Source organism: Neofelis nebulosa, chromosome 13 (assembly GCF_028018385.1).
Source record: "Neofelis nebulosa isolate mNeoNeb1 chromosome 13, mNeoNeb1.pri, whole genome shotgun sequence".
In the NCBI taxonomy this organism is placed as follows: Eukaryota; Metazoa; Chordata; class Mammalia; order Carnivora; family Felidae; genus Neofelis; species Neofelis nebulosa.
This window is the reverse complement of record NC_080794.1, coordinates 86,643,178-86,670,904: the sequence shown is the minus strand read 5'-3', so window position 1 is coordinate 86,670,904 and position 27,727 is coordinate 86,643,178. Positions and strand designations below refer to the sequence as shown.

At 49.0% G+C, this 27,727-nt stretch overlaps 1 protein-coding gene across 8 annotated transcripts in view; it reads left to right on the top strand.

The window, feature by feature from the left end:
• The window catches only part of C13H10orf90 (chromosome 13 C10orf90 homolog), a 266,729-nt gene that overhangs the window by 166,125 nt on the left and 72,877 nt on the right, over positions 1-27,727 (top strand). The window contains exons 1-3 of one of the 8 annotated variants that reach the window (XM_058698101.1): positions 6,807-7,052; positions 18,562-18,628; positions 25,905-25,996. The exons of 2 other annotated variants lie outside the window; for them this stretch is intronic. The gene's annotated coding sequence lies outside the window, so the exon portion shown is untranslated. Of the gene's footprint in view, positions 1-6,806; positions 7,053-18,426; positions 18,629-23,003; positions 23,086-25,904; positions 25,997-27,727 lie in introns of those variants that run through there. 5 more of the 8 variants (XM_058698102.1, XM_058698100.1, XM_058698104.1 and 2 more) reach the window with 5 other exon arrangements.

Here is a 27,727-nt window from a genome sequence, read left to right as displayed (position 1 = left end):
TTAGATTTAATTATAGCCACAGTAGTGGATATAAAGTAGTGTCTTACGGTGGTCTTGATTTGCATTTCCCCCATGACTGAGGATGTTGAGATTCTTTTCATGTGCTCATTGGCCATTGGATAGTTTCTTTGAAGAAATGTCTGTTCAAGTTCTTGGGCCATGGGGTTGTTTGCCTTTTTGTTGTTGAGTTGTAGAGTTCTTTATATATGCAGGCCTCTGGATCCTTATCAGGTATATGATCTGCAAACATTTTGTTCCATTCTGTAGATTGTCTTTTCACTTTCTTGATGATATCCTTTACTGCAGAAGGTATTATTTTATTTTCTTTAAACATTGTTTTAATTTATTTTTTCTCAATTGCTAAAAACCTCCGGCACCTTTTAATTGAATATTGTCCCATTGTATTTTTCTGTGAAATCCGTGTTCAAATCACTAACTCACTTTTATAAAGTATGTTCTTCTAATATAATCATAGAAGTTAATATTATGTCCTGTGTATGTATCCTTTTAATGTTTTCTTCCAGTCTGTTGCTTGTTATTTAATTTTTTTTTGCTTGTCATTTAATTCTGTATGTAATAATATTCGTCGTATACAAGTTACTCATTATTTTACACTTTGACTATCTTTTATGGGCTCTGGATATTTTGTCTTCTTTAAGAGGACTTCCAATATTATAAAAAATATTCTTTTATTTTTTTTAAATCCCACTTTTTATGTTTACACTTTTGATCTATTTTAAATTTAGTTTTGTGAATGGCTTTATTTTTTTAAAGGATTTTTAAGTAATCTCTACCCCCAACGTGGGGCTTGAACTCATAACCCTGAGATCAAGAGTCACACGCTCCACCAACTGAGCCAGCCAGGCACCCCATGAATGGGTTTAAATATGAACCATAGCATTATTTTATCCCTAAATGGATTATCAATACCAATCCTAGTCCCTTTAATTTGTAACATCTTGTTGATAGTACAAGGGTGTCTGACTTTCTGTTTTATTTCACTGATCTGTCCATCTTTTCCTTTGCTGAGACCACACTGTTTGAATTATTAATACAGCATTTGAATAAGTTTTGATACGTATTATGGCAATATCGCACTTTTACTATGTATTATCAAAATTGACTTGGGTATTCTTATATATTCTCTTTTCCACATACATTTATGAATCATACTTTGAAGTTTTATCTAATATTTATTTATTGTCCATTTTTAATTAAGTTTAGAATATATAAATTAACTTGGACAGTGTTGACTTTACAATTTTGACCTCTTCATCCGGAAACGTGTGCTTCCTCACGCACCTAGCCTTTCCTTTGTCTCCTCGAGTATAATTTTAGGATTTTCTCGACCTAGGTGTAGCAGATTTCATGTTAGATGCATTCCTTTTCTTGCCAGTGTTAATTTTTTTCTCCTGATGATTTGTAATTGATTATTGCTGTTCTTTGTGATGCTTGGAAGTAGGTTTTTTTTTTTTTAATTTTTTTTTAACGTTTATTTATTTTTGAGAGAGAGAGAGACAGAGCATGAACGGGGGAGGGTCAGAGAGAGAGGGAGACACACAATCTGAAACAGGCTCCAGGCTCTGAGCTGTCAGCACAGAGCCGGACGCGGGGCTCGAACTCACGGACCGCGAGATCGTGACCTGAGCCGAAGTTGGCCGCTCAGCCGACTGAGCCACCCAGGCGCCCCTGGAAGTAGTTTTTGATTGTGCTTTAACCACTCAGCTCTGCCATTGGTTCTAATGGTTTTCAGCTTAGACCCTTGGGTTCCCAGGTGGACAATCACATCGTCTGAAGTTGTGAGAGTTTTGTCTCTTGCCTCCTTATCTTACTGTGTCGGCAGCGCCCCCGCGATCTTGGGAATGCTTGCCTTGTTCCCAGCTCCTAAGGTTTCCTTGTCTGGAACTTCATATTTTATCATAAGAAATCTCTTTAAAAAAAAAATTATGTACTTATTTAATAAGTACATGCTGGAGAAATTTAATTTGTAAGCTTTTCCAAATATAGTGGTCTTAGAGATTTTGCCCATTTTATAAAAATCACAAAGTAAGCATTATATTTCTTCTGCTTCATTAAAACATTTTAATCAAATTTTAATATTTGATCATTTCCTGGGTGCTATATTTACTGAGCAAATTTATTTCTGTAGCAGTTTGGCTGAAGGTCTGTGTGACTGGAAGAATCACTAAAATGTGTTTATTCAGGGGCGCCTGGGTGGTTCAGCCGGTGAAGCGTCCGACTTCGGCTCAGGTCATGATCTCGCGGTTCGTGAGTTCGAGCCCCGCATCAGGCTCTGTGCTGACAGCTCGGAGCCTGGATCCCGCTTTGGATTCTGTGTCTCATTCTCTCTCTGTTCCTCCTCACTCACACTCTGTCTCTGTCTTTGTTGTCTGTCTCTCTCTCTCAAAAATAAATAAAGATTAAAAAAATTTTTAAATGCATTTATTTATATGATTTGACCCTTTACATAATGTTGTAGACGGAGGCAACTTCTTTGATGGGAAACCTTCACCAGGTCATGAAATACTACTGCAGAGACTCCACAAACAACAAAGAATCCTTCTATGCGGGCACACACACACACACACACACACACCCGCCCACGCGGTTAGCTTTCTGAACATGGTGACCTTGTTGGGGATACCAATTCGCCATCACTTGCCTGTGGTAATTTTAGCCCCTCTCTGTCATGGAACAGAGCCCTACTGTGGGGTTTTCCTCTATTCACCAAAGTTTGCTTTCCCTGGTAGATGTTTTGCTATCCGTGGTAAATGCACGAATCCAAGCTACAGTAGAATTGCTGAGTGTTGCAAATGTGAGAAAATACTTCCGGAAGTGCCCTACTCTGCCACCGCGGTGGGAAGGTCCCTCTGCACCACCTTGCTCAGTGCTGGGACTGCAGGGCCTGCTCCGGGCTCTTTCTCCCCATGGCCCTAGAGACACAGAGGTTTAATGAAGTTCAAGGCTAACTTTGCTCCCGGCTCATCTTGCTACAGCAGAAATCTCTTGCCCATCAGCCAAGGACCATTCCTGGCTGGAGCTCAGCTGGCAATGTGCCTCCCATCGACATGTTAAATATTTCACAGCCACCTTGGTCTTCTCGGGTTTCCCTGTCCTGGTTCGCAGTTAGCCTCGCTGTTAGTTACTTCTGGGGGAAGCCCCGGTCTGCGGGGTGAAGGAAGCTACATCTAGAAGGAGCAGAGGGAGAACAGCAAGGAGGTTCAGAGCGTGGTCTCCCGGGGCATCTGACTTGAGCGGGAATTCCAGTTCCTGCACTTGGGAGCTGTGGGGTGTTGGGCAAGTTCGCACCATTTCACCAAGCCCTGGCTTGCTTGTGTGCTAACCGTGGTGAATCAGACGTGGGGAGCCGTGGGGGCTCGATGAGAAAGGGAGTGACACCCGTAGCAGCATATGACATGTGGGGAATCGTAGGAAGGGTCTCCTGGGACACTCAAACAAAGGACTACACACAGAGTGGCTTAGGCAGCAGGAACGTATTACTTTCCAGCTCCGGAGGCCTGACATCCAAAATCAACGTGTCACTGGCAGAGTTGGGTCCTTCTGAGACTGTGACGCATGGACGATCCGTTCCGTCCTTCTCGTTCCCCACTTCTGGTGGGCTGGTGGTCGTCTCTCATTTCTCTCTGCCTTTATCTTCACATGGTGTGTGTGTGTGTGTGTGTGTGTGTGTGTGTGTGTGTGTGTGTGTCTGTGTCCAAACTTCCCCTTTTTATAAGGATACCAGTCATATTGGATCAGGGCCACCCTACTGATCTCATTTCAACCCAATCACCTTAGGACTTCAACATAGGTATTGGGGGGGGGGGGAGGCACCATTTAACCCATGACAATATTCAATAAATCTTTTCGATTTCAAAAAAAAATGTTCAGTAAAGAATAACCAGTTGAAACCTGGAGAATTACCTCCAGATGAAAGAGACCACGATTCTCTGCTGAGCCATGCAATTTCTTGAGCATCCAGAGAATTCTTCAGACAGAAAAAAAGTACGTTTCTGTTGCATTGAGTTGCAGGAGATTTAGGCGGGGAGGAATCGGGGGATCTTCATCTCAGAGGGAGACAACCCAGGAAGCCTGGACACGAGGTTTGTTGGCTCACTCTGTGGCACTACCTGGGAAAGCCCCGGGGGCGGAAAGAGAGGAGAGAGGGGTGCTCCCTGCAAAGCGCTTTGCTGTGGCAACTGAGGCAGTGGCTGTGTCTGTTAAAGATGCTCAGTTTTCACAAGAGCCAGGTAACTGGAGGGCATTTTGGGGGGCCGGGTTGCTAGGCGACAGCTTTCTCCTTTCCTGGGGAAGGTATGAAGCATCCTGTTCCCCTTGTTCAGATGTCTCTTCTTTGGTAAAGGCTGGATTTAGAGAATCGGTGACATTTTAGAACTTTCGGTGGGAGGGGTGGCAGTGAAGGGCGGGGGGGGGCATGCATATATGTAATCAGTTAACAAAATCTAAACAGAAAGCCCTCCTGTTGGAAACGACGCGGCTGACATTGCCTCTGCTGCTTCTTGGCTCTTTTTCTTATTGAATCGTCTACGAGCATCTGGGTTGTCTGACTATTTGGTCCTGTGGAAGTTAAGGATCAATGGACTGCCAAGTTTAGGTGCGATATCAAGCCTGGCTCCTTCTTTACTTTCAAATTTCAAGTGCTGGTGATAAAAAAGCAATTACCTGTTATCTTTTGTTGGAAAGACACATAAGCACCAAACCCACTTACATTTCTCTTTATTTTTACGTCCCTCTGTTTGTTGAATGTCAGGTGTTTTTATTCTGAGGACTTGGCAGGAGAATGGGTGACTTGCCAGATCCAGCCCTTGGAAGCTTTGTTTCAGGGGAAACGCGAGGCTGGTGATCCGGGACCCCAAGTTTCCTCACCTGGCCAGACTTCTTGCTGCAGGATTTTCGGGGCTACCTTTGAGCAGCAGACATTTTTATCAGACTCGGGCAGGGTGCTGAAAGAAGTCAAGGGCATTTTTGTCTGTAAGAACACAACTCTGGCTTCATGCGTCGTTTTGCGGTGGGCGGGCTGAGTATGGAGGGCACAGGTGGAAGCCGGTGCAGCCTGGTGGGGGAGCTTTGGGGTGACGTCGGGCAGGACGGGCTTCGCATCCCTGCCGCGCTCAGGAAGCAGGAGCAATCCTCACTCTTTCCTGAGGTCTCGGGCGGAATCAAGGCTGGCGCAACGAGATGGGCTTCGGTGTCTTTGCCCAAGAGCGTTTAGTGAACACTGCCTCAAACCACCACCGCCCCAGCCGCCCCTTTCCCAGGTTCAAGGTTGCATCACCCCCCCCCCCCCCCGCCGCCTGCATCCATCGATGGAGGATGTTCTGTGTCCCACAGTGGGACCGCTTGTTCCAGACCAAAGACCGGGTTCCTAGGTCAGTGCCCACCGACTCCCAGGGCCGCACCCCTGAAGGGGCCCCTTGGGGAACCCTTGACATGCAAAGGGTGAGCTTCTCTCGTAACCGTGTGCCTCCGGTAGCCCAGATGGCTCTTTAGGGCTTGCAGCTTCGTTCCACACCAATGGGAGCAAGAGTGGGAGTCAAGATTCTGTTCCACCTGTCACTTACTCATGGTCCCTGCAGTGACAGCTCAGATTGTTCTTGGAGAAGAGGAACCCCTAGCAGGGATTACAGCGTTGGTACCTCATGTGGGCTTGAGTCGGTGCACACTGGAGGTTCGAGGGCAGGTATGCCGCCCACGGGGGTTTGTATGGCTCATGGTGGTCCAGGCCCTGCCCCCCTAACACGGAGGTTCTGAGGAAAATGGAAAAAAAAAAAATATCTATCTATCTATCTATCTATCTATCTATGGAGAGAGAGAGAGAATCTGAATCCCTGCTGCTGTGGGTTTCAATTGTAAATATTTTCTCACCGTTTCCTTTACATCCATGGATTTTGTTTTTTTTAATTTTTTTTTAACGTTTTTATTTATTTTTGCGACAGAGAGGGACAGAGCATGAACGGGGGAGGGGCAGAGAGAGAGGGAGACACAGAATCGGAAACAGGCTCCAGGCTCCGAGCCATCAGCCCAGAGCCCGACGCGGGGCTTGAACTCACGGACCGTGAGATCGTGACCTGGCTGAAGTCGGACGCTTAACCGACGGCGCCACCCAGGCGCCCCTACATCCATGGATTTTGAACAATACGACTGGATGTGTAAAGGTCTGAGCACAGCTTCACGTTCCGCAATCTGGCCGCAGGAACCTATGAGGAACGTCTGAGAGGTTTGGAGATCTGTTTGAAAGCTTCCTGGGTCCGACGTGAAAATACAGCAGCTCTTCGTGGGAGCGTGACCTCAGGTGCTGCGAGCAAGCCACCTGGGCACCCGTTCCTGGGCGAGGTGGGGGTGGCCGGTTTCTGCTCCCAGGGAGCCGATGCAAGGCGGGTGGGGGGCGGTGGTGAGTCCACAGAGACTCCCCACGGCCAACAGCCCCGTGCAGACCCTGCCAGGTGCCGAGAGGCAGCACCGTGTTCCCACCGTGTGTGTGTGGCAGGTGGACGGGAGCTCGCTGAGAGGCTCCAGCTTCGCCAGGAATGTCTCCGATTCTGTCAGTTTGCTGGGGGAGGAGGGAAGCCGAATGAGAACATGACGGGAACAAACAGACCTGGAATTCATTCTAGGGGTTTCGATCTTTCTCAGTAGGAAAATGAAGGTTGTAGGGATCCTGGGGCATCATCATGTTTTCTTCCCTTGGGGGCGAATGAGGGGCCCGGGAAAGCCATCTCTGGAGACATCACAAAAGGGCTGCCTATGTCTCCTGGGTCCTGGTTTATGACACCGGTGACTGACACACCCGTGAAAGGAGGGACCGCGTATCCCAAACACGGCAGCGGCCTCTGTTGGGGAGGACGCCTGCCGGCCAGACCCAGAGGACTGGGAGAATCGGAGCGGAACATGCCTCGTGACAACTGTAAGGGCAGGCGCCGTGGAGAATGGCAAATGTGACACCAAAGAAAAGGAAATGACAGGGAAACTCTCCAGCGACAAGACCAGAGAAGCGCTGAAGGGAGGCCTGCGCTGGAAACACAGGTGATCAGGTACCACACAGAAGTGGATTTTGCCCAAGCAGGTGGACCTGGGAGTCCCATGGGGGCAGGAGGGCCGGTGGGACAGGACTTGCACCCTGGAGGTACAGTGCACAGGTCTTCCCCAGGGAAGCGGATCTCGTGGGGGCAAGAAGGAAACCCCTCGGCAGGAGGGGGGGCACCGTGGCTCGTAGCTCTAAGCGAGGGCGTGAGGAGGGAGAAAGAGCAGAGGCTGCCTGCTCACAGAGAATCGTTGCATTTCTCCCTCCCTCTTCTTTTTTCTTTTTAAAACATGTTTTATTTTCCGTTTTGAGAGAGAGAGTGTGAGCGGGGGAGGGGCAGAGAGAGAGGGGGACAGAGCGTCTAAAGCCAGCTCTGCGCTGACCGACTGTCAGCGCAGGGCCCGACGTGGGACTCGAACTCACGGACCACGAGATCATGATCTGAGCCGAAGTTGGGCGCTCAGCCGACTGACCCCCCCCCCCCCCCCGCCCAGGTGCTCCTTCCTCCCTCTTCTTTAGATGCAGAACCACCCTTGGGGGTTCTGGTCTAATCTGGTCCCAGCTCTTCTGGGGATCCTGGCCTCTCAGGAGAGGTCCCACGTGGACACACCGATTTGGGCCCGCCCCCGGAGAAACTGGTGCTTGTAATGGGGCCCAGGTGAGCAAACTTTTCATTCGCTCTTACACGGTGACAGGTTGACTTTGCTGAAGTCGGAGTCGCTCTCAGGTGCTCCGACGTCCGAGCTCATTTCTCGTGGCTTTGTCTCCCCAGGAGCCAGATCAGGCTCTTGCCCCTGGGAAGCCCATCCATCCGGGCCAGCAACCGCTGACCGCTACCAGAGCAGCCGGTTTGTTTTTCTGGGGGCAGAAGCTTCCAGAGGGAAATAGTTTGAGCTGGGCCTTACATGATAAGACAGATTTGCCCTGAGTTGAAAGGGACTTAACTCCAGAATCACACTATTGGGTTCTGGGTTTATATGAATGGGGTTTAGCAATACAGTGGCAAGTTTTTCCTTCCTTCCTTCCTTCCTTCATTCCTTCCTTCCTTCTTCCTTCCATTCTTCCTTTCTTCCTTCTTCCTTCCTTCCTTCCTTCCTTCCTTCCTTCCTTCCTTCCTTCCTTCCCTTTCCTTTTCTTCCTTCCTTCCTTCCTTTCCTCCCTCCCTTTCTTTCTTCCTCCCTTCCCTTCTTCACTTCCTTTCCCTTCCCTTCCCTTTCCTTCCCTTCCCTTCCCTTCCCTTCCCTTCCCTTCCCTTCCCTTCCCTTCCCTCCCCTCCCCTCCCCTTCCCTTCCCTTCCCTCCCCTCCCCTCCCCTCCCTTTCCCCTCCCCTCCCCTCCCCTTCCCTTCTTCCCTTCCCTCCCCTCCCCTTCCCTTCTTCCCTTCCCTTCCCTTCTTCCCTCCCCTCCTCTTCCTTTCCCTTTCCTTCTCTTCTTCCCTTCCCTCCCCTTCCCTTCTTCCCTTCCATTCCCTTCCCTTCCCTTCCCTTCCCTTCTCTTTTCCCTTCCCTCCCCTTCCCTTCCCTTCTTCCTTCCCTTCCCTTTTTCCCTTCTCTCTCCTTCCCTTCTTCCCTTCCCTTCCCTCTCTTCCCCTCCACTTCCCTTCCCTTCCCTTCCCTTCCCTTCCCTTCCCTTCCCTTCCCTTCTTCCCTTCCCTTCCCTTCCCCTCTTCCCTTCCCTTCCCTTCCCCTTCCCTTCCCTTTCCCTTCCCTTCCCTCCCCCCTCCCTTCCCCTTCCCCTTCCCCTCCCCCCTCCCTTCCCCTTCCCCTTCCCCCTCCCCTTCCCCCTCCCCTTCCCCTTCCCCCTCCCCTTCCCCTTCCCCTTCCCTTCCCCTTCCCCCTCTCCCCTCCCCCTTCCCTTCCCCTTCCTCTTCCCCTTCCCCTTCCCCCTCCCCTTCCCCTTCCCCTTCCTCCTCCCCTTCCCCTTCCCCTTCCCCTTCCTTTCCAGAATGCTTGCTTTGTGCTCACTCTGTATATGAGTCCTGACTCCACTTATTGGGGGCTGATCCAGGGTGACCCAGCTTGGATGGAACCCAGTAAAGGCTCCAGCCTCAGGGTCTGAGAGTTCCTGGGGCCAAGGCAAGTGCTGATGAATGGGACAAAGATGTAGCCGTGATGCCAGCCCCTGGGAGGGGGGCCTTGGAGCCCAGCTCTGTGACTTCTTGGAAGGGAACATCTGCAGTCACTAGCAGCACCTACTCCCCCAGTGGTGACAACCAGAAATGTCTCCAGATAGTGCCAAATATTCCTCAGGAGGCAATTAGCCCAGCTGAGAACCACTGGTCTATGTTTAGGAGGGACACTGATTTGTAGTTTTCGTACCTCCTCTCTATGTTTTGTAACGTCTTTATCAGATGTTACTGTTAGTCTGTGGTAGGTTGTGCTGGCTGCCTCTAATTTCCCAAGAGTCTCGTAGTATTGGCCTTATCTTTCTTCTTGAAGTTCATCTTTGCGATATATGCCTACAGGCTGCCTGAGCTAAGATTTGATTTTCTGCTGTCTCATCCTGTTCATTGTTTCCAGTGAAGCCATCGGTGCCTGGAGTTTTCTTTATAAAAAGGTGTTTTTAATAATGACTGAATTCCTATAAGAGCTATAGGACTCCTAAGACTTTCTGTTTTATCTTGCGTCAATTTTGGTAAAGTCGTATTTTTTAAAAGCAGTTTGTGCATCTTTTCTGTGTTGAATTTATTCCCATAAAACATGTTCATTATCCTTTTCACACCTGTCGTCTTAACACCTCTTCCATTCCTGGAAGTGCCTACTTGTATGTGTTTTTCATGGCTTTCTTGATTGGTTTTGTTAGTTTTTCTTTCCCTCAAAAACCCCAGTTTTGGTTTTGCTAATTTTTCTTTCATTTTTTTTCCTGTGCTTTCATTCATTTCTTCTCTTATTTTCATTTGCTTTTTGTCATCCATGTTAATGTGTGCAGCTGTCGTTTATTTATATTCACTGCTGGGCTGTTGACTCTCTCACTATTTATAAGTTCTCCTATCAGAGTACATTGTGGTTGTTTTCAGGATTTTGTCATTAAGAGCAATGGTGCTGTGGACAGTCTTGGAAATTCTGGTGTCAGTGAGCAGGTTTCTTATACACACACCATATGTCATTTATTCTAAGACACATAATTTCTTATATCTTAATGTGTCTGAAATCGGAATGTGTCTTAAAATTCCTGGCATCTCAGAGCATAATTGGAAGCTTTTTCTTTCGTGGTGATACATAAGAGAATGGTACATCTTATACTCAACGAAGTGCTGAATTTTGATGAAATACTATAAATCAGAACGAGATCATCTTCACCTTCCCTAGGTCACGGTCACAGCGGTTGTGTCAGCGGATGCTTGTCTGCCAAATATGGGAGTCTCTGTTGTCCTGTGTCTTTACCAATATTTAGCATTGTTATTTTTTACCAGTTGGGTAGATATGAACCAGTCTTTTATTATGATTTTATTTCCATTTCTCTATTTACTGATGAGGTTATTCAACGAACAGATATATGTATCCATATCTATCTATTCAGTTCAGTTGTTCAGTGAACATTCCTCTTCTGAGAAATGTATGTTCTGTCTTTGCCTGTTTTTTCCATTGGGTTGCCAGTCTTCCTCAAATTAATTTATGGAAGTTTTTTTCTTCTTGTTATACTAACTCTCTGGGGGGTTGCAAATACCTCATTCTAATTTATAGCTTCCTCTTTTTATCACATCTATCAGTGGTCAGAAGTTCTTAAAAATACTTGAATTCATCAAACTTTTATTTGGTAATGTTTGCTTTGGGGACATTTTAAAGGTATCATGTCTTTCCCAAGGTCATGACTGTTTTATCTCTTAACAGTTTCAAAGCCTTACCTTTCCAATTTAAGTTTTTAGATTTGTGGGCATGGGAGGATGTAGGGAATGGATTTTGGTTTTTAAACTACTGACAACTAATTATCCCAGCATCGTTTATTATGGTTTGTTTTTATCCATGCCACCTCATTATTTTTCACATTTCATATATGGGAGTGTCTCTTTCTGGGTTCCTTATTCTTTTCCACTAGTCATTTTTTTTGTTTATTCCTATAGCGATGCACTGACATTTTCTCTACATTTTTAAATTTTGATATCTGATAGGGAAAATTCCTCTGCCCTGACTGTTTGTGTGTCTGTCTTCCAAAGGCAGCCTATTGATAGCCCTGTCCTCTTAGGTTTGACATCTCCCCTCACACACACAAAGAGGCTGGGGTCATCTGGGCATCTTAGAGAGTCCCACAGGAAGCTGGGCATCGACAACTAGGTGCTTCTAGAAGCCTCCCATCCCAGATGGTGGGAATATTCTCTTAGAAGGACTTGAGAATCTAACCTGATGGATGAGGTTGGGATTGATAGCCCATTTTTCAGATGAGGAAGTTAAGAAAAGGCAAATGACTTTTTCGATTCACATGGCTAGTCCATGGTGAATCTGGCCTTCGGTGCAGGTCAGTTTCATGGGTTTCCACTGCCCTCTGCACAAAGCAGGGTTTCCTGTGATCATGCAGCCCCAACTTGGTCGGGTAAGTTGTGCATCTCATGCCCAGACGAGCCCCTCAGTGTTACCCTTCATTCGGTCTCAGGTTCAGCCCCACCCGGCCCCACCTGACCTGTTTTTCAAGAAGCTGGAGCTGCTCTGCTTTTGCTCTTTCTGCCCAACTACCCTTCTCATTTACGTCTCTAGCCTATTTAGAAAAATCTGCTGTTATGCTTCTAAAATTCCCTTAGATTGGTGTGTTCTCCCTCTCTTTGCTCAGACACCTAAAAGTGCTAAATCTTGGTGTTTGCTCCTTTTTTTTCACCTTCCTAAGAGCCAGTGGACCCACAGCCGGGTGCCTCCTTAGGCACCGCTCCTTTGTGTCTCTGTGCAAGTAGAGAGAAAGGAAAGGCTATTCCGGGGAGCCGGCAGGAGAGCGGTAATTACTGAAGCTAATGCTTCAGCTCTCTCTAAAGTTCAAGTTCATTAGTGAAACTTTATCTTGTCATTCTAGTTTCTGGTTTCTGATGAGCTGGTACTTATTTTGCAATCAAGAGTAAAAATGTTGAATTATAATAATAACTAGAATCATTAACTTTTGCTAAAATGTTAAGCTGCATATAAACTCCACGCGGGCAGAGATGTTCTGTCTATTTTGCCCATTGCCGTGACTTCAGGGTCTACGCTAGTGCCTGGCACAGGGTTGGTGATACATAAATATTCCCTGGAGAAATAAATGAATTTTATCGAGTGCTTTCTATATGCCAAGCCACATCCTAAGGGTTTTCAGTGTGTCTTCTCTCTCACCGCTCATAATAACCCAGTGAAACAGATACCATCATCCCCGTTTTGCAGATGGGGAAACTGAGGCACAGAGAGTTCGGGAACTTGTCTAAGTCACAAATTTTTTTGTTATTTATTTTTTATTGAAGTATAATTAATATACAGTGTAATGTTAGTTTCAGGTGATTCAACAATTCTATACATTACTCAGTGCTCTTCACGCTAAGTGAGGTCTTAATCCCCTTTGTCTATTTCACCTACCCCCTACCCCCCCACTCCCTCTCTGCCAACCACTCGTTTTATGTATTTAAGAGTCTGGGTTTTTGTTTTTCTTTTCTTTTTTTAAATTTTTTTAACATTTATTTATTTTTGAAAGACAGAGACAGAGCGTGAGCAGGGGAGGGGCAGAGAGAGGGAGACACAGAATCCGAAGCAGGCTCCAGGCCCTGAGCTGTCAGCACAGAGCCCGACGCGGGGCTCGAATTCACAAACCGCGAGATCATGACCTGAGCCTAAGTCGGCCACTTCACCGACTCAGCCACCCGGGCGCCCCATGTTTTTGTTTTTCTCTCGAAGTTACACATTTTAAGTGGTCAAACTAAACTCAAGTTCTTATTTATGGAATGCCAAAGGACCTTCTCTTAGCTTCCATGAAATAATGTCTCTCTCACTGAAGGTCCATTAATGTGAAACCCTGTCTATGGGAGTCTGAGAATCACTGTTGTTCAGTTTACACATTTAGGGGGGTGGGGGAAAGGGAGGCATCATTACACATCTTTTTCTTACAGTTGCTATAAATAGACTAGTAACCCAATTTAAAAACGAGCAAAGGGTCTGAATAGACGTTTCTTCAGAGACATACACCGACAGCCAACAATCACATGAAAGAGTAGACAATATTTTAGTCATTAAGAGAATGCAAATCGAAACCACAATGAGATGGCACTACCCACCCTATAGTCAGAAAGATGGACAGTAATGGGGCACCCGGGTGGCTCAGATGGTTGGGTGTCCGACCTTGGCTCAGGTCGTGATCTCCAGCCCTGCGTCGGGCTCTGTGCTGACAGCTCAGAACATGGATCCTGCTTTGGATTCTGCGTGTGTGTGTCTCTCTCTGTGTCTCTGCCCCTCCCTGCTCGTGAGTGCTCTCTCTCTCTCTCTCTCTCTCAAAAATAAATAAATGTTAAAAAAAAAAATTAAAAATAAAGTAGAAAAAGTCAGCTGCAGAGAGGGGAGTCTAGCCGGGAGGGGTGAGTTAGAAGACAAGGAGAGCTGGAGAGCAGGGCTCTCTCCCAGGAGCCCGACTGACTCTGCCGCTCCCCAGCTGGAGCTGCTCTGGCAAGCCCTGCCCCTCTCAGAGCCTCTGTGTCCTTTCCTTGCAAAGCGGCCGGTGTGGACGAGCTGATATTTGCAGCAGCCTTTCTCCTTATGTGCCTCCACGTTGAAGGGGGTGGGTTTCCTGGGTCTCGTATAGGGTCTGTTAGAGCAGGAGGGACTGGCAGGGAACATGGGGCTCTGGATCTTTGCCCCATTAAACAGGAGCATCAGTGGTAACAAAAATGGGAAAACCACACCGTTCAAAACCAACAGTGCCCAGCGAACACAGCAACCTTGTCTATCTGGCCCGCGCAGCTCCTAAGCTTTCAGGGAGATGTGTAGACGAGGGGCCACTCGGCTTCCTGCACAGACACCCGGGAGCAGGGCCGAGTGTGCGTGAGCATCCCCGAGCCTGGGCTCTCGGACCTGGGTCAGGGCCGGCAGCTCTCTCCCCCGACAGGGCCCCGAGATACAGTGTGCGCCCAATGGCTCCTACATGTCATTTACCTAAATGAGAGATTGACGACCGGGCGCCCTTGGGTGCCACGCCACCCTTGTCTGTCCAGCTCACGGGGGAGCCTGTTTCCCTCTCCGTGGGCTCCTGCCAGGTCAGGCGGACGCAGGGCGAGAAACGAGAAGCTGCACAGACCCACAGACTGGAGTCAGGTTGCTCCTCGGGAAGGAGAGGAAAGCCACGCTGACGTCTCATGAAAATACTCCTGCGGCTTGTTTGCGTAACGCGCCCTGAGCCGACAGGTTGTCTTAGTCTCGTGGAGCGTGTGGCTCTACGGCTGGGCCGGACGTCACACCGGGTCCTTTTGCAGGAGGTTTCGAAGACCGCCCGGTTTTCTGCCCTGCGTGGTGCTTGCTCTCCAGGCCTGAACTAAAAGCAAACAAACAACTCCCCCTTGCTCATCCTGCAGGACGCTGCCTTGGCTGCAAGTCGGCTGAGTGCGTTCCGTTGCAGCCTGGGGCACATGGGGTGGGGGGGGACGCCCACGTAGGGGTCTCTTTCTGCTCACTGGTGTCCATAGTAGGGTCCCAGGTTGCTGGCACCACCTGTGAAGGCAGAAATGGCCCCTCTGAAATCAAACCACCCTGTGACTCTCAACACAAGATAATAATGGCTCGTTTGGTGACCTTGATGTTCCTTGGTGACCTTGACACCCCTTGATGTCTCAGGGCAGGGCCGCATGGCAGACCTAGATGGTGTCCCTGAGGCCACGCAGGCCCCTGCACAGTCCACGTGTCACAGATGGGGAAGCTGAGCCGGGAAGAGGGGCTGACTGGCTCAGGGTCACAGCTGAGTGGCCAGGTGGGATCTGGGCCCAACGTCCTTGCTGCCTGTCTGGGCTTTGCAGGCCACATCATGCTGTGTCCCTTTTATTAATTAATTAATTAATTAATTAAGTTAGTTAGTTAGTTAGTTTTTTTTATTTTTGAGAGGCAGAGAGAGACAGTGTGAGCGGGGAAGGGGCAGAGAGAGACAGAGACCCAGAATCTGAAGCAGGGGCTCCAGGCTCTGAGCTGTCAGCACAGAGCCCAATGCGGGGCTCGAACTCAAGGACTGTGAGATCATGATCTGAGCCGAAGTCGGATGCTCAACTGACTTAGCCACCCAGGTGCCCCACGCTGTGTCCCTTTTGAAGCCAAAAGAAAGGAGGAAACAGTGCCCTCTTTCAACCTCTCCTACTCCTCCTCCCTGCAGCTGAGACCCAGGCCGCCTGCTTAGGGGAGGCTGCACATTCCTTGGGAACCTAGCAGAACCCCTGTCCCCCCAGCCCCAGGCCCCGGTTTTCCACTGACCTGGGCTGCCCTCCAGCTCACAAGACTCTCTTTTGAGAGGGGAGGTGCGTTCTCTCCCTTTCACACTGGAGCCCCCGTTGAAGGGATTTGGATTACACGACAGAGGCCACTTCTGCTTACTTGTTTGCCTCTGTCATGGACTTAAAATGAGGGACTTAAAATGACCCCCCTCCCTCTTCCCTCTCCCCGTACATAGGGGAACAGAGGTGGAGGGAACGATTACTTTTCAGAGATGCTTTTAAGAGGGCTACTAAAATGATCTATCCACGTGTCTCTTTGCCCTATCTACTCCTCAAAAAAGAACTCAAGCGTTTGCTAAGAAAATATTAGCTAATAAGACCAACACGAGTTCAGAACGAAAGGCACAAGATAACCTGCAGAAAGAACTGAAAGCAGGAACTTGAAGGAGTATTTGTATGGCTGGGTTCACGGCAGCATTATTCACGATAGCTAAGGGTACAAGCGACCCAAACATCCACCGACAGGTGAATGGATACACAAAATGTGGTCTATACACACAGCGGAGTATTACTCAGCTTTAAAGAGGAAGGACGGGATGTCTGGATGGCTCAGTCGTTAAGTGTCCAACTTCAGCTCAGGTCCTGATCTCACGGCTCATGGGTTTGAGCCCCGCGTCGGGCTCTGTGCTGACGACTCGGAGCCTGGAGCCCGCTTCGGATTCTCTGTCTCCCTCCCTCTCTGCCCCTCCCCCACTCACGCTATGTCACTCTCTCTCAAAAGTAAATAAACGTTAAAAAAAATTAAAAAAAAAAGAAATAGGGTTTTTAAAAAAACAAAGAGGAGGGAAATGCTGATACTGGCTATGGCACGCGTGACTTTTGAGGACGCGTTCGGTGAAACAAGGCAGTCACAAAATGACAAGCGCTGTGTGAGTCCGCTTATGTTAGCTTTCTGGAGCAGTCACATTTAGGGAGGCAGAGAGTAGAATAGTGTCGCCCAGAGCCCGGGGGTGTGGAATGGGGGAGTTAGCTTTCGTGGGCACAGCTTCAGGTGTACAAGGTAAAGGGTCCTGGAGAGGGGTGGTGCTGTCCTGATGGTTTCACAAACGGGAACATACTGAATGCCACAGAAGTGGACACTGAAAAGTGACGACGATCGTACTTTTATGTGTGTTTTACCGCAATTGAGGGGGTCAAAAGAAGACAGCCCATGAGGGCAAATGATCAGCCCATGAGGACAAACCGGGAGCCAGCCCGGACACCGAGGGCCAGAGACACGGTGCGTCAGATTCCAGGCCTGTCGGAAATCAGCTGTAAAATGGCTGGAAGATCCGCGGATAGGCTCTCAAAACATCTCTATGGCCTTCATTTTCTGAGATGAAAGTTAGACGTAAAACCGGGGCTGATAACACGGTCCATTTTCTCGAGGGCCCGTTGTGTCCCAGACGCTGTGCCGAGCCCACAAAAACCTTCCTTCAGCTCATTTCATACGTCCCAGCCCGACAATGCCTGTGTCCGTATGCCTCTCAGACCGAGGAGCAGACACGGGCTTGGAGGTTGTGTGGCTCGTCCAAGGTTCTAGCATTAGAACACGGTGGCACTGGGGTGTCACCCGGGGCCCTGCCACCAAAGCCCAGGCGCTTTCTCACGCTTCAGAGATGTTACCAGGTCTACAGATCCTGTCCCATTTCTACCTTTTCTGCAGGGACAGTGATCATTAATTATTGCAGAGTCTTAGCTTGAGGCTTACTGGTCGGGTGACCCTGGTGGGTTTCTTCAATGAGGCTCAGCTTCCTCACCTGTAAAACTGGGGTAATAACCATGCCCTCCTCGTAAGGCCATTTTGAGCATCAAAGGAGGTAACACTGTGACCGGCATGGGTTGTCTCGTAAAGAGGGGAAAATAAATTTTGGGCGTGAAGATGTACCAGTGACATTGACCGGACTCCACGCCCCTTGGGATCAGCCAGTGAAATCTACATTGGTTTGGTGTTTGTGAAAAGGCTTACCAAGGTGCTGTCCATTTACATAGAGACCCACGCTGCCAATGCCTGGTCTCCAGGGATGAAACCACTTTCCTCATGAAACGGCATATTTCATTTGAAAAGTAAGGAGTTCTGCAGTCGGTGGATCGTGTCCCCCCGTGGACCTGGCTGTTGCACACTTGCCCTTAGGTTGCGATTCATCTGCACCAGTGTCACCTTCAGTCCAGGCGATATGGTTCGGTGATGTCTCCAGGTCCCCACTTGCTTCGTTTATCACAGTTCTCCCTTTCTGGAGTTTAATTATTTTGAGAGAGCAAAAGAGAGAGTGGGGTAGGAGGAGAGAGAGGTGGGGGAGGGAGAATCTCAAGCGGGCTCTGCACCGTCGCACGCAGAGCCCCACGTGGGGCTCGATCCCACGAACCGTGAGATCCCGGCCTGAGCCGAAATCAAGAGTCAGATGCCTTAACCGACTGAGCCATCCTGGTGCCCCTGCATGTTCTATCTTTTGGCAAAAATCCTTGTTGCTAATTATAAGCTACCTCAGATGTGGTTGGGCATAAATGATAAAACAACGTTCATTATAATTTAGTGTCAAAGGTGTTTTATTAAATTGTATGAAAACCGATTGTTCTTATAATAGCTTGCATGGTAAACCGACTGTTACATTGCCCAATATTTTAGATAAACTGGCTCGCAGAATTTGGTTACGTATTAAAAACGGGTTATTCACATGAACATTGTGATGTTTTCTGAATGCACGTTCCTAGTCAGGGCGCTTTTAAACGGCAAAAATGGTGCTTGGCGAGAGGACCAGCATCGTCAAAAACAGGTGAAAAATAAAGTACTGAGAAGCTGGGGAGGAGGTGCAGAAATGGGTATCTGACCGTAGGCAGTAGACAAAACAGCTCCTCGTCTCACACCTCACAGTGCTCCTTGGAAAGCTTCGACATAGTGGTCGTGAGAACTTTCCTTACTTGTCGAAGCCAAGGTGGATTCCTTGCCCCGCCCCTGGTTGCCGTGTACACATTCCGGTGACTCCATCACAAGTACAACCTTTAGAGGTTCTCCAGCCTAAGGCGGAAGGTGGGAACCTGCCTCATTCCAAGAGTAGTTACCGATGGAAACTGTGCTGGGTTTTCCTTTCTTTCTTTTCTTTTTTCTTAGCCAAACACCTCCTTGTCCTTAACAGACCTTTGAAACGGAGTAAAATGTCTTTGAAACGCCAGTGGAAGGTACGATAAAAGTGCCTGAGGAAGGTACGTTGTGATTTTTTGCCCCACAGGTGTAACTCTTGTCCAAATATAAAATAATTTGTTCATTCAGCCACCATGCAGTGAGTGTCCCCAGCTGGCCAGGTGCTGGCTGAGGCACGGGAGGAGGGAGATGAATAGGAGAATGTCTTCTGAAGACCTCCGTCCGCTTGGGGAGGCAGGTGCATGAACAGATCATTACAGAACAGTGTAGTGAGGACAGAAGGTAGTGACAGCCTGTCAGGGGCATAGATGCGGGCTGAATTGTGTTCCTCAAAAAGATTCGTTGGAGTCCTAATCCCCGATGCCTGCGAATGTGACCGTATTTGGAAATAGCGTCCTTGCAGATAGAGTCGAGATGAGGTCAGACTGGGCTGGAGTCGGGGGGGGGGGTGCTTAAAGCCAGTGGCTGGTGCCCTTGTAAAGAGAGGGATTTGCAGACACAGAGACAGAGGAAGGATGGCCATGTGACGATGGACACAGACATGAGCGTCGCACTGCTACATGCTAAGGAACATGAGGACGGCCAGCAACCGCGAGCACTCAGCAACTGGAGAGGGAGGATGCTCCCCTGGGTCCTTCAGACACGGCATGGCCGGCCAGTACCTTGATTTCAGATTGCTGGCGTCCAGAATAAATTCCTGTCACCACCTCATTTGTGATAACTTGTCACGGCAGCCCCAGGAAATGTACGTGGGTGCCATGCTGGACCGGGGGGCATGCAGGGTCGGGTCGGCCACGGAGCCCTCCCCAGAGGAGACAGTCGTGAGCTGTTTCAGAGCACGAGGAGGTAGCCGCACGGGAAGATCGGAAAGGTGGCACCCGGGATCGCAGAGACGCGGGAGCTGCCACCTCGGGGAAGTAGCAGCAGGCTTCTTTTAAGGGCACTTAGCCTAGTCTCCTGGAGCCCCAGGGGCCCCGATACAGGAGCTCAGGTTTTTATGTGTATGTTTCTCATGCCCTGTTCGAGGAGGGGAGGGCAAATTGGGGATCCTTTCGTTAGATTTTTCAAGGGAGCCACAAGGTCACAAACTGGTGATGTCAAGGAGATTGGGGGGGGAGCCAGACAGGAGACAAGTCTGGTGTGGGGTCACCGGCTTGACTGTGACCTCACCAGGAGCAGGCAGTACTGGTAGGATTAACCAGATGGGACGGAACAGAGCCTATCTCGTAAGGGAAAACAGGCCTTGGCTTTCCATTGGACATTGGAGGGGAAGAGGGGGGTAGGAAGGGACGCCTCAGTTTCTATTGTGGGTGATAGGTGGATGGTGGCCACTTGCCAAAATAATGGGTGCAGTTCGGCAGGAGAAGGAGGAGAGGAGCAGAAGGAGGAGGAGGAGGAGGGAGAGGAGAAGGAGGAAGAGAGGAGGAAGAGGAGGGAGAAGAGGAGGAGTGAGAGGAGGAGGAGGAAGAGGAGGGAGAAGAGGAGGGAGAAGAGGAGGGAGAAGAGGAGGAGGAAGAGAGGAGGCAGCTTGGGGAGAGTTGGTTGGTTCCCTTTCATACTAGGTGATTTGGAGGCTAGGTGGTTCTAGGGGTTGGTGCTCGCAGAGGAGATCTGGGTCTTTCCTTGGCATTGGTTTATAAAGTGAGCAGAGGCCACGGTGTGTCTGAGATTCGGCACGAGGGCCCAGAGGGAGAACAGGATGGTCAAAGAGAGAACCCACAAAGGAAATTAAGACACAGTAGCCAGAAGGGAGGAAGACAGAAGACCCGTTGTTCCAGAAGTCAAAGATGGAAAGATCTCCCAGAGACACTGGGTAGCTAACAGGGTCAAACCCCACAGAGATGATTAGTTTAACTTAAATTGGAGAAGTAGTTCTGAGAAACATCCATTTTGAAATGCTTTTGTAAGGTATGGTTCAATGTGGCGGAAGCTCCTGTTAAGGCTGTAGGTGAGGAGAGGTGTTTATGGACCCAGAAGTGGGAATCTGGGTGTGCCTTCTTGTCCCTGATGTGGATGATGGAGGAATGCAAACACGCGTGCTCACCAAACTAACTGAAGGCCGGGCACGTCATTTCCACATGACTTTGATGGAGTGATTCATCAGGCGGTGCTCGTCCGCTGTTTTCATAGCGACGCCTCGAGCATTGTTGGGTGCTGTATGGGCATTGTGGGTGATTCCTTGCTCCTACCCTGTGCTTCACCCATTGTGCTTACCTGCCGGTCTCCAAATATGCTGGATTTTTCTGCTTTTTCTACTCTAAGCCATTTCCACCTTCTCTTACACCTCTGTTCAGGCTGTGCCACCTTCTGTCCACCCCACTTCTATATTTGTCTAAACTCACCCCGTCCTGTAGGGCCATTTCATCCCAAACCCTGCTGGGGTCCCTTTGGCTGGCAGGGCTCTGTCCGTGGCTCGCGGAGGCCGGGATAGCAGAGCCATGGGCGGGAGAGCTTCTCATTGCCTTTGCCTCAGTCCAGGGCCCCCAACACCCCGAGTGCTACATAACTTCCTGCTCTGGACTCCGTGCCTGAAGCACACCTTCCTCCAGAGAGGAAATCTGAATTCCAGGAGTGTCTGGCTTAGGGTCTCTTGATGTGTTCACTTAATGTCGCTCATGGCGCTTGTGGGCTCTGGAAAGGGGCTCAAAGTTGAGGGTGAATGGCCTTGGATGAGTGGCTAAGGCTGATGGAGACAGAAGCATATACAGACCTTCCAACCATCTCGGGAGAGGAAACTTCTTCAGACATGCCAGTGCGTTGACACCCTCCCTGGGGCCCAGAGGACCAGAGCGCTGGGCACCACCCAACTGATCTGTAAACCCACAATGGATTGTTGGCTAAAATCAGGCTGATTTTTTTAAAAAAAAATTTTAATGTTTATTTATTTAATTTTGAGAGAGAGAGAGAGAGAGAGAGAGAATGGAGGAAGGGCAGAGACAGAGGGAGACACAGAATCCGAAGCAGGCTCCAGGCTCTGAGCTGTCAGCACAGAGCCCGACACAGGGCTTGAACCCATGAACTGCGAGATCATGACCCGAGCCGAAGTCGGACCCCACCCGTAGTCAGGCTGATTTTTAAATTAATATCAAAGTAAAAGTCAGGATGCTGGTGGTGTTGATGGCTTCATTTTAGTGGAAGTAAGTGGTTAAGGGTCCCATTTAGATCCTCCTAGATACAGTTTTCCAAAAGCCATGGTGTGGTTTTGCGATCAAAAGCATGTGGTTTCCTCCCAGGGCCCTAAACTTATCATTTGTAGAAGAGCGTGTTGGCTTAAGACCGGCAGTGTTCTTGGACCCGAGCTGCATTGAATGTTTTGGAGGGTTTGCTAAAATGTCTCGGCTAAGTCCCACCCAACTCTCTGATTTAGTAGATCTGCGGGAGGGCGGGTGGGACACGAGAATGGGCACTTCCAGCAAGTTCGCCCATGACGCGGAAGGTTGTGGTCCGGGAGCGCCACTCTGAAAGCTCTCAGTCTTAAACAGCGCTGTGCGGTAGGACCCCATTGTGTTTCCAAGAAGCAGAGCCCGAGGTAGGGATTGGGAGACATGTGGGCGAGGGTGTGCCCCAGGAAAGGACTGTGAGAGAGTTAGGGAGGCCTGACGGGGTACAGTCTGGCCCTTGGCTTACCCTCTGGAGCATGCACAATAGAGCTTTCCTGGCTTTTGTACCTCTTTTGTGTCCCACCCCTGGCTGTGGGCCAACATACAGAAAGGTGCAGCATCCACAGAGGACTGTTCTCAGAGAAGAGTGAAGCTGTGAGTCACTGACAGCTACCCTCCCAACAGCTGGGGGATGGGACGGCGCCCCACAGCAGGGCACGAACGGAGACAGCTCTGGGTCTGATGTCACAGGGGGGACACCGGAGTCAGGGAGGTCATGTACACTACCCAAAGCGGCACAGCTGGAATTTGGCTCCAGGCTGCGAGATTTCTGGGATGGCACCAGGGCTGGTGTATATGCCCCGCAGGTGCACAGGGCCTGCCCGTCGTCTGCCAGTTTCCTCTTAACCAGGACGATTTCTTGATGCGGAGTGGACTCAACCGGCCCCTGGGGGAGGTCTGGGCCAGGCCAGCTCCCACTGTGGAGAGGAGCAGACTGGCCTGGCCCCTTCCTGTCCTCACACCAGGAGCAAGACCAAGGCCATGTGCAATCTGGTCTGGTTAATGCATCTTCTGTACGGGAGACGTGAACCCCTTTCCCGTGAAACTCATGGATGCCAGCTACTGGAAAAGCCAAAACTTCTATTTACCGTAGTTCTTGCTAACCTGCCCCACGTGTCCCCCGGTTTTGTCTTATTTGGAGATGCCAGCGCGGGGTCACCCGATGGCGGGGGCCTCCATCCGTGGTCAAGCGGGAAGGCACAGGGGATGTGTCCTCACTGCACGCCAGGCACTCTGCTAACAGCCTTGCTATTCATCGTCCCATTATTTCTTACAGGGTCTCGTTTCCTCTGACACTTGGGAAAACAAGACTGACAATTTAACCAACTTACCCCCAAATTACTTAAATTGACCAAGTGGTGAGTGGCAGACACGGATTTGATTCAGGGTCTTTCTTTCCCAAATTCTATGCTTTTAACCACTCTCGTAACTCACCTCCTCATGTCCTTTGAGGTCATCGTATCAGACATCCTCTTTTGTGGCTTTAGTCTTACCTCATTTTCACTCCAAAATAGGCTCGTGGCTTAAGTTCCAACTTTACCAGTTTTGTGAACTCTCGTACGTATGTCTTCACGTTTGATCATCGTGTGGTTCGTGAGTTTTTGAGCCCTTTCTTTCGATAAACAGTGCATTGTGAATACTTACCCGTGTTGCTGCATAGACCTTATTTTTGTTGTTTTAAAGGCCCTACATTTCATCCAATGCATCTACCTCAGTCTCCCCAACTAGGATGTCTGCATCCTAGTCCCCGGAATTGGTGGACATCCTACCTTTCATGGCAAAAGGGACTTTGCAGATGTGGTTAAGAACCTTGAGACGGGACCGTGATCCTGGATTATCTGTGGGTCCAATCTAAGCACAAGGGTCCCCATAAGAGGGAGGCGGGAGGGTCAGAGAGAGAAGAAGTGATGATGGACCCAGAGCTTGAGTGACGTACGGCCACATGCCAAGGAAAGCCGGCAGCATCTAGAAGCTGGAAAAGGCAAGGAACCACATTCTCCCTGGAGCCTCCCAAAGGAGTGCAGCCAGCCAGTCCCTTGACTGTAGCTCCGTGAGACTTGCACTGGACGTCTGACCTCCAGAGCTGGAAGATAACACATCTGTGCTGTTTGAGCCCCGAAGTTGGTGGGCAATATTGCAGCAGCCGCGGAGTGCTGAGACTCAGTCCCTGCTTGTCTGGGCCCAGTTCTGGCCCTCCTCCCTGCTGGGGGTGATGCCCCTCCCCCGTAGCTCATGTTTCTCGCATGTCATTATGTTCTGGGCATTGTGCTGAGGGCAGGTTAGGTAGGCCACTCAATCTCTTTCAGGACCTCTCTCCATTATTATGTCCCATTTCACAACAAGGAGCCAAGGGATGCGGAGTTACTTTCCCAAAGCCACGCACGTAGCTAGAGATCCTGGGACCTTGTGGTCTGACTCTAGCGACCATCTAGGCTGGGATGGGAGGTGGTGCTGTCTTGGTCAGACTCATTAAGAGTCATAACCAGTGCGGGTTACCAAACGTTAACCCCAGATCCCACCCCGGCCCAAGTCCTTTACATACACTGCCCTCAGGGCCTTGATGGCAAGGCTGGGCGAGAGATGTTCGTCTCTGCATTTTATGGCTGGAGAAACTCAGAGAGGCCAAGTAACTCACCTGCTGCAGGTGAGCTGGGGGCTGAGCTGGGCTGCAGCTCTGGGTCTAGCTGGCCCCAAAGCCTGTGCTGACTTCAGACTTCTTAACACGAGGCCACATGACTAGAGCCAGGAGATTTCCTTCTTCATCAGCTTTATTGTCAGCTCATCATGATGCATCGACCCTGCAGAGAAATCTGTGAGATCTTTCAGGTCTTATATTTGTGCTTCATGGAAAGTGGTCTGTGCACGTCACCTCGAATGACTATCTGTGTCCCTCAGTAACGGAAGGAGATGGAGGTGTAGCCACGCATCTGCGTTGGAGCTGATGGGGGCTCCGTCGTCACTCAAGGATGAGAGGGGACGCGAGCAGGCTTTGGATGGGTCAGTGGTGGCCCTTGATATTCCCATGATCCCCTTGCAAACCTGCCAAGATTAAAAGTGCTATAGTGTACCATTTTCTCCGTAAAATGCTTGAAATTCTGCGAGTTATTTCAATTATATTGTAAATTTTTAATAAGTCCTTCTCGTGAGTTGATGAAGACAGCTGCTTCTCCTTCTTCTCTAACTTAGAGAACCTCATCACCAGCACTAGCCGTTGGGGAACCGTTCTTCGTAGGCTTTGGAAAAATCACTCTCCCCAGAATATCTGTATTGTGAGGGTGACGTTGTTCCCTGGGCTGCAGAGACTGGACCATGTAGGCTCTTCTTCTCTTCACCCTCCTTCCTGTGTTTGGTATACATTCCTGACTTAGCAACAGGCACCCAGGCGGGCATCATAATGCTGCTGGGTTGTGGATCCTGTTCGGTGCTGGGTTGTAGATCCTGTTCGGTGCTGCGGAGGAATGCAGGGCGGCTTTGGTGGACAGGAAAATCCCACAGAGCGGTTCCACAGACTTGTCCACAGCTACCAAGCCCGTTGCTGGTGGGGCAGCTGGAACCCAGGTTCACGATTCTCGGCCCCCTGCTGTGTGCCCTTGGCTCTGATGATATGCTCTGCTCTCAGTGTGGCAGGTGTGTCTGTGGAGGGCTATCCACAGTGTCTTACTTATCCCCACCGTGGTATCACAGGTATTATCCTCAGCCGGTCCGAAGCAGTTTCACTGTCAGCGTCTGGGCCACTCACAGCTCCTTCGAGCACTGTGGTGTTAAGAGATTGGATAAAAGTTGGTCTTACAGTTTCAGCCTTTTCTTGACTCTGGTGGTGCTGGGAACCCCTTACATGTGTTTTTTTTCTCCTGCTGGGTGTAAACTCAGGATGAGGGAGAATGTGAGCGGTCCGAACTTGTTCAATTATTACTGAATCTAGGACCCTAAACAACAGCATGGAAGAAGGAATCTTGCAGCCTAATTATAAACTAAATAATAATAAAGCCAGAGAGCCTAAATGGAGGGGGTGGAATAAAAGAAGGAAATGTACAAGGTTTCATCCCGAGTCAGAATATACTGGATACACCCTTGGCTAGTATAATACCTGACGGGGTGCCAAGAAACCATAGAGTTCTAGATTCCATCATATCCTCTCATTTACTAAAAAGTAGCCATATTATCTCCTTTTGCCTAGGATTACGGGACAGCCAGTACAGTTCAAATGATCAAATTGCCCTTAAAAATCTTCAGTCTGATGTTACAGAGAATAAATCTGACTTCACCGAGGTAACATGTTTCTAATTTCTAGACCAGCCAGTAAAATGCAGCCAACTATAAAATGTGATCATGGGCCTACTTATGATGTGTTTGCATTTTATCTAGTTTAGTCAAAACTGAATTAAGGCAGGGGCGCCTGGGTGGCTCCGTCAGTTAAGCGTCCGACTTAGGCTCAGGTCATGATCTCACGGTTCATGAGTTCGAGCCCTGCGTCGGGCTCTGTGCTGCCAGCTCGCAGCCTGGAGCCTGCTTTGGATTCTGTCTCTCTCTCTCTCTCTCTCTCTCTCTCTCTGCTCCTCCCCCACTCGCACTCTGTCTCTCTCAAAAATAAATAAATAAATAAAAACATTAAAAAAATTTTAAAGTATGCCGTGTCTATTTAATCAGTCTTTTATAATCTTCACCAACAATTGGTAAATTTGCAGTATCAAAGGAGAGTATGGTGATTGAATCTCAATTTTAAACCAAAATTTATCTGCTGGAGAGAGAGAGTGAGAGAGAGAGAATGATGTGCAGCATTTTGAAGGTGGAGAAGAGATAATTGGAAATCTAACAAGCTCTAGTACACATCATTATAACTGCAAAAAGCGTCAGGAATCTGAAATAGGGAGAAAATCAGAGGTCATATTTATGAAATGATATGTTTCTGATTCTAGAGAACAAAGCACTCTGTCCACAAGGGTTAATGTTACCAATGTATCACAGACCAGGTTCTGGCTAATTGATGGACTCATTCCATCCTTCCCATAATCCTGGGAGGGAGGTATTATTATTATACCCATTTTGCAGATGAGGAAACTAAAGTTCTATAGCTCCAGTAGTTGACTTGCCCTGAATCTCCTACCTCATATGCTGTCTGGCTCCAGGCTTCTGTTCTTCCCTTGCTCCAAAGGGCTGCCCATAAAGGAAGACTCGTTCGAGTTAACACTTTTTTTTTTTAATGTTTATTTTTGAGAGCCAGAGAGAGACAGAGAACGAGCAGGGGAGGGGCAGAGAGAGAGAAAGACACAGAATCGAAGCAGGCTCCAGGTTCCGAGCTGTCAGCACAGAGCCCGACGCGGGGCTCCAACTCACAGACTGCGAGATGATGACCGAGCCGAAGTCGGACGCTCAACCGACTGAGCCACCCAGGCGCCCCTCCAATTAACACATCTTAAAATATGGACTTTCCTGCCTGAAAGAATCGTCATCCAAAGGGTTAGTTTATAAGGCATCTGTTCTCTTTCATGAGTGGATATTCTGCCATGAACTTTTGTAATTCTAAGAGGTTGTGGAATTATAAGAATCGATGTCTCATGACACATTAAAGTAAGAAGGGTATCTGTGAAAAATATCTTTCCCCTGAAAATGCTTGTCTTTGGTATTATCCTTTGATTTAATTCTGCCTGTAACGAAACTTGACATTTCCTTCAGAGACCCCAAGCCTGAACTCCCACACAATGGAGAAAGGATGCTATTCTGGCTGCTGAGATCTAGTCATCAATATTGAAAGCCCTTTCTCTGTGGAAGCGCTGAGCTCGCTGTCTGAGGATGTAAAGATGCCTGGCTATAATTAATTTGTTCCCGGAAAGCAAGAGCCGGAACCTCAGGTTGCAGGGAGGGAAATGAGTAGGAGGAACAGTGGATCATTGAGAACCATCCCTGAAAGGAGGTACCCAGTTAAGAAGGGCAAGATAATGATCAAGTCGATTGCTACTCTTTTGAAGAAAGATACCAGCTGAAGATCTTTCCCACCTGATT